This window comes from Akebia trifoliata, unplaced genomic scaffold (genome assembly GCF_017979445.1).
Source record: "Akebia trifoliata isolate Shusen 1 unplaced genomic scaffold, ASM1797944v1 Contig00341_ERROPOS679206+, whole genome shotgun sequence".
Lineage (NCBI taxonomy): Eukaryota > Viridiplantae > Streptophyta > Magnoliopsida > Ranunculales > Lardizabalaceae > Akebia > Akebia trifoliata.
The window spans coordinates 1-9,693 of NW_028236971.1; positions in this window are offsets into that span (position 1 = coordinate 1).

Genomic DNA, 9,693 nt, shown 5'->3' on the forward strand with positions numbered 1-9,693 from the left:
ATTGAAATGAAAAATACCATCTGCATTACATGATTTATTATATTTAAAGTCAGTTTTGATCGTAAAGAGCAAACCAATGAATCCGCGGTCTAAGCTTCTAGACTACTCTAGAGATCAACTCTAATTTTGGTATCCCACTTTCATGAATCCCTACCAAAGATGCATTCATTTACTTACTTCTTTAGTACAATATCTTGAAAAGTATTTCAAAAATCAAGTTCAATCTTGTTCACATCACCTTGCGATGATGAATCTTCTAGGGCCGCAATACTTTGGGTCAATGCTGCAACTCCATCTTTCCTCTGTATTTGAAAAGTCATAAGAAAATTTGAACACCACAAAATCAGAACTCTTGCTTCGATTCCAACTAATGACGGGCAAAGAACAATCTTCCAATTAGTTTGTTTTTTTTTCAAAATTGAGTATCAAAAACTTGTTGGTTCACACAGAATACCAAGCAATTGAAAATAAAAAGAAAATTATCTAAGAATATAAATTTTATTAATCAAAGTTTTACAGTATTATTTATAGAAAAAATATTATTCTTAGAAAAACACGAAAAATGACCTAAGCGTGAAAATATATATTACTTAACCTTAAAAGTAAGAGAGAATCGATTGTGCGTGATTCTGACTTCGATAATTAAAGTTATAAACAAAATAAAACTTTCCTAAAATAGCAAAATTGGTAAATGAATGAATCTGGCCTAAAAATAGAAAGTTCAGCTTGTTATGGATCTAGAAGATATCAACGTTTTTATTCAAGAATAGGTCTCTTCAAATGATTCTGACTCCGTCACTCTTCTGAGTTCGTGGGCCCACTTGGGTTTGTTGATGTACATCAGTGCTGCCACCATGTAAGCCTGTTTTTAATGAAATAAATAACTTGATTGAGGACGAGTCATTTGATGGCACTTAAAAAGGATTTCTTTAATGAGAAAACTATAAAGTAAAATACTATTAATATTTGTTTTCCTCTAAAATTGAGCTAACTCTCAAAACCTTAGTTTTTCACCTTGGTTATATATTCTCTCTTGGCATGAGCCTTGCAAAACTATTTATTCTTAAATAACCAAAATACTCCCATTAGCGATCAGTTGTGTGAAAAAGAATAGCTCCATGGTAGATTAGTGAAATGATCTAAATGCCCTCTCTTTGATTAACGTCCATGTGTATCAAAATATTAAAAATTAACATTATAGTGCCCAACGGTGTTGGACACAAGATGTCCGACACCTTTAAAAGAATGAGCTCCCTCTTGAGTAGCGAGTACCAGCCAATTATGGTTCTTAAAACCATCGCTTTGTACTCTCTCATCTTCCTTGAATGAATCCTAAACCCCTTAATTTCCATCTTGACTTCTTCAATGGATGGTGTAGAACAATAATACGTACAAGTTTTTTTAGTTTCTTTTTTATAATTTTTTTTTTCTTCTTCTAGTTTTGATCGGTAAGATGGGGTTTATATGGGACCTCGCCCCCTATTTATTGATCATCCTCAAGCATAATTACTTGTTTCTTTAGTTTCTTATAGAGTAGTATAGTTTTGAAATACTTTTATGAGAATGCTCAACATTTAATTGTATTAGGCATTTTGTGTTCAACATCTTTTTAAAATATTTTACAATGAATTATATTTTTGCCAAAGGTTAAATAGTGTAGGAGTACATTACAATTAAAACTTTAAAAAAAATATATATGATAAAATGTTTCTAGCCAGTAGAAGTTTTCTAGCACAACTTGAAAAAAGCTTATATTTGACGGTCCAAGGCTGTTGAATTTCATAAAATTTGACGGATTAAGACGTCAAAAAAAAAAAAAAAATCGATAGACCGAAACCATTAAATTAATGGAGGATGGGAGACATTTAATGACTTTAAACCGTCGAATTGGGGATCATAAAAAATTTCAATGCCCATAAGTCATCAAAGTTCATTTTCTAAAATTTGTGGGTTTTGGCCCGTCAAATTTTCTTGTCAAAATTTTCAGTTTTCACATAGTGTAGTGTTGACGTCTTATGTCACTCAAACACCATTCAACACTAAAATGATCTTTGTAAATATATAGTACTTTTTAAACACATTAGAATCAATCAAGTGTGAGGGAACCCACTCTTTAGCTAAAAATGTGAGTTTGTCAATCATTTGCACCAATACAAAGAACCATACTTTTCGCTCCAAGTTCTTACAAATGAGAGAATATATATTATATTGTGATACCATGCCCAAGGTATAGAATATGTAACCAAGTTGAAAATACAAATAACTAATTTTTAATTAACAAAAGGTTTGGGATGGTTATATCAATGTAAGAGCTGCTGTTACGTCTCTATATGTATGTCTTTTTAGTCAATCAACAGAATTACGTGTGCTTCCAAACTTTTAGCTGAAATAGTAATTTAAGGATATTGAGAGGAGTCTCTGCAACATAGTCTGTGACTTATTAGTGCCCATATTTTGCAATTATTCCCTGCTTCAACTCTACACAACTCATAATAATTGCCATTCCATGACTAGTCGCTTTCCTCTCCCATCCCAACACGTTGGCTTGGTGCTTGGACTTAATCTAGATTGGCTTTTGTGAACTTCGGGTGAGCCCAGTCTTCTTAAAGCTTAAAGATGTCGATCGAATATGATTTAAAAATCCGTTCAAGACGAGATGATGACTATGGAAGTCATCACATCTCAGAGGTTATTGGGTGAGAAAGTTGGTGTGAGTCATCCACCGCATTGACGCACCCCAAGATTCAAAATGACTCATCCGATATTTTGAAAATATATATCGGATTTTTTATTTTTTATATCAAGTAATTAATTTTTAGTGATTTAAATATTTATCATCAATAAAAAATAATACTTTGTGACGGTATTTACTAATAATAAAGGTAAATAAATATTAAAATTAATTTTAAATGATTCACACCCTTTGCAAGGACTATAAATTCATAACTAACTTTTTTTTCCTTTGACAAGCCGCACGTACCAATTATCTTAATATATGTTCAATAGCTAAATATAGTTATTTTTACATAGAAGGGCATATAAAGATCAGAAGATATGATCTAATCCAGTTGTCTTTACCATCTCAACTAACCCCTAATGGTAAATTTATTAACCAATTTGTTTTAGGATTTTGCTTTGAGAGGAAGAAAGGTTGTAAAATTTTATTTTATTTTTATATATAGAAATAATGAAAGGATCTCATCATCACTGATGGACAGAGGCAGTCATGTCAAATCACATAAATTTTGTTGTGTAATGTGTTTTATTTCATATATTGGTAGATCTCACTCATAATCTCTCGATATTCAATTAATTCAACTCGATCACATCACTAAGTTTTAGTCAAAGTGTCATATTTTAAAACCTTGTTGGGCAAGGACATTTGATAATTAAGGATTAAAAAGGACATTAATTTGATATATATTTGAAATTAAAGTACCTTCCTTGAAGGTTGAACCCAATTAAATAAGTCCCAGACCTACATGCCTAGACCTAACAGCAACAACAAACAGCCCTTTATTCATGTAAACCCTCTTTATCATTCAAGTCACAATGCAGTTGTAGGAGTAGAGGGGACCATGCGAGGTTGAATTGAATTGAGCACACATCTTCCTTTTCTCCCTCTCATCAAAGGTCACTATCTTCAGCAAAACCTAGCTCATTTTATTGTATTGAATTTGGTCTAGCATGACTTGGCATGGAAACGTTGAGACCCCCCATGTGTTCCATTGGATCTTTTTATGATCGTGGTTAGATGAGTCGGTGTCTCATCGTTCCTCATTCATCTTCCCATTAGTTGTTTTGAACGCGACATTGCCTTTTGAACTCCTGTATGGGGCAACAACAGTGTTTTGATGATCATCCATGCTATATCAACATTAGTTTTGATGAATGGACCATATGAGTTGATGCAGATACTTAGGGTAATTTCAATATATATACCCTTCGGGTTTTGGTGCATATTTCAAACTGATGAAATCCCCTCTTGGCTTGGCTGTGATCTTTGAGAGACTAATAAAAAAATTACTGAAAGATCCTTATATATTAATTCAACCTAAGTCCTACCAAAAACCTTTTATTTTTATTCCCCAAAAAATCTATTACCTTCAACCTAAGTTCAATGTCCCTACGGTGCTGATAAATAGGATTAGAGACTGTCAAATAAATCAATGAGCAGTAAATAAATAAAGATTTTATAGTAGAAGACTTTACCAAAAAAAGACATCAAGACTTAAACATGACGAATTTTTGGAGATAAAAAAAGAAAGAATTTTTGTTGGTGGTGGTGGTGGTGGTCGTGGTCGTGGTTGTTTGTGTGGGTGTGGGTGTGGGTGCATGCACCTTTTGAGAAATAAAATAGAGGTCATTTTACAAGAAGTTGAAGACTAGGGTATTTTAATCATTTTCTATTAGTCTTTCTTAGAAGAATTTGGTTAAGGGGTATTTTATTAATTTGAAAACCTGTGGGATGTACTTTAAATTATAGACCAAAACCTAGAGGGATTTGTCGAAATTCCCCATTATTTAATGTGACTGTGAGTGAGATACTAAGAGAAGGGAACACAAAGGGAGCATGTGGTGGTAGGGTAGCCATTTAAATAGATATGGCAACAACATTAGATCCCACCATAAGAAGTATGAAATCAACACATATAATTCTAATGTGTCAGTGTGGTTAACTCTTTTTAAGTCTTGGACCATAATCATAAGAGCCAAAGGACCACAATGGTATATCTCTGTAAAGAAAGTTTGGAAAAGAGAAAAGGTGATGTGTTCTTTTCAAGTTGTATCATTTCAACTTCTCCTTGGCCACCCTCTATGTTTATGTCAAAAAATTTAAAGTCATACATATATTTCGAAAAGAGCATTAAATAATAACATTCTAATAACTCATCTGTTGCATTAAGAGACATTTTATATTTGGGGGAGTAAACATTCGCCACAAGTTAGCAAGTCTTAATGTATGTCATCGTAAACAAAATTAATCTCAATTCAAGATATTTTTATCCTTTTACATCATCTTAAATTTTTATGAATAACAAACGGTAGAATTTTCAATGGATTATATTGAATTTGAAACTAATCCAATAGGCAATGGATCAAACTCTTTCTCATTTGATTTTTATTGTTAATAAAAAAGAGTCGTGTTGGAGTGACTACGAAATTCTTGAATTTCGTTTCAAATTGTACTGACATGGAAGAAACATGGAAGTGTGCACAGAGCCATAAATGCTTTTCACTTGTATCTCAGTGAAAAGTATTTATGGTACTAGTGAAAAGCATCAATGGTTTTATACACACATCTATGTCGGTACAGTGTAAAATGCAGTGAATTTCGTAGTATCTTCAGCATTTTCTAAAAAAAATTGTACTAAAATAATGAATCAATAGTATTGAAAATATTAGAATTGTTGATTGATAAATTTGAGGGTTGAACTCAAAATCAATTGGCAATAAATAGAGAGGCCAGGAGTTTATAAAGAGAGAGAGAGAGAGAAAAAAAGGCAATGAGGTCTGATGTGAGACTAAACACAATATTGATTGCACATAATTAAAGAAAATTGTGGGAGAACATGGATTAAGTGGTTAAGTGTTTGAAATTTACTCTTTATGCCATTGATTCATCCACTTAACACCCTTTATCTTTAACTGGCTAAATTTCAATCCTCAAATTCTCTCTCTCTCTCTCTCTCTCTCATTCATTCATTGAATCCAACAATCATTGATTTGATTTAAACAAGAATTTGTCACCTCAGACAACCTTTTATCTAACTTGTACTACTTCAAGCACATTACCTTATTTACCCTCTGACATGTTTGAAAAAATTAAAATAAATCTGGTCTTAAATTTGTCAAAGACTACTATATATATATATATATATAATTAATTATATTTTGTATATATTATTAATTCAAATACCATATAACTTGTTTTTATTAGTAATTAATTTTTTTTAATTTCCAAATGTCAAGGGAATGTAAATGAGTGAATCCCTTAATCTAGCATGTTATTTGTACAAATAAACAATAAAATAAAAAATAAAAAAAAATTTAAGAAACACAATTACATGGTTTGATAATATTCCTACATCTTTAGATAATGACAACATCCTTTCACTATTTCCATGAAAAAAAAAAAGATTTCATAAAAAATATAGAATTTAAAAAATAAAAATAATTTCTTTTTAAGATCTAAAATTTTGAAAATGGTCAGCCATATATATATTTAAAGTGACTGGAGTACATAAAGTAATTTTGTTTTTGGGGGACCACTTCCATCATTTCAATGAGTAAGATTCACATAACCTTCCTTTTGAAACAAACAATTATTAAGGAGTAGTCGAAAGTAAAAATCAGTACAAATGTGTTTGATGTGTGAATCAAATTAAAGACTAGTCTAGATAGTACTATCTTCCCTTGTTTCCTGAGGTTGACATTGAAGCTCATATATAGACTCTGAACGCGGTCGATCAAACTTAACAATATATAATTCACATGAACAATGTTCCCTCCTTGATATGTTCAATCACTGCCAAATGGTCCCCATCTTTACCTTAGATGGTGACACGATCGATCCAACAATATTCAAATTAAGATTTCCATTGGATTCTTCCTTCTTCTTCGATAAGTTTCTTCTTATGAATTTTTTTTTTTTTTTTAATCTAGGCATTTAAAAGTTTTATAATTTACACTTTCTCTTATAATCTAATTAAAAATGGGCTAAAGGAAATATATTCTAAGAAATTATTTCATCGAACGTACTCCTCCCCTGGATCTGGGAATAGCGACATGAACTAAATGCCCCATCCAAGACAAGGAACTTACTCCAAAGATATATATATATATATTTGGCCCAAAAAACTGGTGTAGGACAAGTTGTAGAAGACTATATCGAATGGCAAGGTTTAAAAAAGATGGGTCGAAAGATTAAACTTGCAAATTAACTTCATATGGGCATAACTTCATGATGGTTATTAGAATCTTTGTTATAATAATAATATAGAAAACTAATAACGAGACACTAAAAATAAATTTAGCAATGGAATCCATTAAGAAACTTTACGAGCAAAAATAAAAGAACCCTGCTACAATGACTATAAGTAGCACTGTATGTGTGTAGAGAACTATCGATTTTCTAGAATATATAACACATGTATCTCAAGAAAAAGCATCTAGGTTAATACATATTCATGTACACTCTCAGTGATACTTCAAGAATTGTTTCAAGTCACTTTAGCATTTTTCAAAATTCAAAATAGAATGTCTTCTTAGAGGTCAAAACACGTGTGGGTCATACATTTTTACTTTTAGGGTGTGTTTGATAACATGGAAAATCATTTTCCATAGATTTTGAAATTCATGGGAAAATGGGAGTGGAAAATGTGTATATAAAAAAAAATAAAAAATTAATTTGACAAACAAAATTTACTAAGGCTATGTTTGATTGCTTTTGGAAAAATACAGGAAAAGAAACAGATGGGTGAAGGAGGAGGAGGAAGAAGAAGAGAGAGAGAGAGAGAGGACTACCGAGTGCGATGATGTCGTTTGTGACAACAAAGATAGTGACAGTGGTAGAAGAATGAGAGAATAGAGATTAGGGTTTTAATTTATATCTGATTTGTTTTTAATCCTTCTTGAGGATCAATCTTGTTCTTACTTTCAGCGTTAATCTATGTTTTTTTCTTTAATTAATTATGGTGGGGCTCTTCATAGCCCATGCTTACCGATCAAAAGAAAAAGGCTTTTAGGGTAGATTTTATGTATCCATAAGTATAGGTGAGAAAATGCAATCCAATCTTTACTTGATTTTCTGATGAGGTTGAAAATTCATTTTTCATGGAAAAATGCAATCTAACAAATAAAAAATCTCGTTTTCCTTGGAAAGTGATTTTCTAACCCATTTTCCATGCCAAATCAAACATAGCCTTAGTAAATTTGTTTCTCAAAGTTAAATTTTTTTACTATTTTGAACAAGTACAATGGCAGGACAATGCGAAGACATTTAAAGTTTAGAGGTTTTTTTTTTTTTTTTTTTTTTTTGGATTATTCAAATTATCAATAAAAATTTTCTTTTTTTAAAGATAAATTTTTCTTGTTTTACATTTATGAGTCTTTTGTTTTGTTTCAACGACCACAATCAAAAGTCAGAGATCAGACATCAAAGTGCCAAGGGTCATTCAACTCATTTTGAGGATCATTGATTGACTTGCTAAGTTTTAATATTGTAGTTTCAACACAATGTCCACGAGTAGTTCATCATTTATTAATGTAATTGTAATTTATCTCTCTCTCTCTCTCTCTCTCTATATATATATATATATATGTGAATAGTAACGTTCAAGACCTCATGGAGACATTAGCATTATCCAACATATTTTTTTTTTCAATACTACCCTTCTAAATTTTATCTTTTAATAAAAAAGATAAGAACATTAGATGGATCTAACTTAGATTAAATGAGTTAGGAGAAGCTAACATCCAAGATCTCATGAGGACTTCAGCATTCTTCATCATATTGATATTGGAATAAATAAGTTGGATACTTACAATTTGAGCTTGAATTTTTAATTTAGCCCAACGCGGCCATTAGATGGATCAAAAACTTAGACTATGATTTTTAACTCCAACTAGCCTGATCCATTTACAGTCCAAGCCAAATCTAGTCTGGCTAGCCCATTGACAGCCCTAGAGGAACTCATTTTTATTTTTTTTCTCTAAACATTTTCGCTTCCCCATTTTGACTAGAAATTCAAATCTTACCCTGAACAATTTGACTTCCCTGATTTGATTTGATTGGGTTGCATCATAAATGCAAAAGTGACGTGGCATATTCAAACTGATCTCTTTTGCGTGACATGTGGCATATTTTTTTTGGGCCCACTCATGGTGAATCTAAATAATAAAAAATCATTCTGATCAGTTATTTAAAGACATTGGATACCATCCTTTCCAATTTATTTTATTTTTATAATATTGGGCCGCTTGTAATAAATAAACCCTATTCCTGGAGTACAGAATCAAATTTTGATATTTAGTAGTTGAGTTGTACTTGTACCCAAATGCTTCTAATTAATTAACCCATTTTCAAGCATTAATAAGATTTGAAATGGTCATCTAATAAGTCCAGAAATTATTAAACTTTGCTGTGTACATGTTTTGCCAAGTGGCATGCTCCTGGGTCCTACTGCCCATAAATGTTTGACCTTTTTATTTGGGTGGACCTCAACACCAAAAGTCAGTCAGTCCAATCAGATTGGTACATTTCTAGGGCCCATGATTAGAATAATTCAAACACAATGACTTACAATCAATCTCATTAGCCTCAGTAATTTTTTTTGTACCATCCAATCATTTGATATTTCACACAAGATCTTGGCTATAAATTTTTCTGTAAAAGATAAATCTACCCTTCTGTGATAAAAATGACCCAAACCGCCTTTCCTTGCGATTACTGTCCAATTGCCAAAACAAGAAATTAAAGGAGCTCATAATTATACACAATGTCGGCCCATGGGCTTAAAACTTAACCCAATATAAGAAGGGGTATTCCAATCAAACCAGCCCAAAATGGCATTATCATGTTCAATGCGTTCCAATCGGGTGCGATGGAATATTTGAATTGGAAACATACCACATCATCATCGAACAGAAAACCCAACTACATCTGTACTACTAAAGCAATTAGATTCGTTT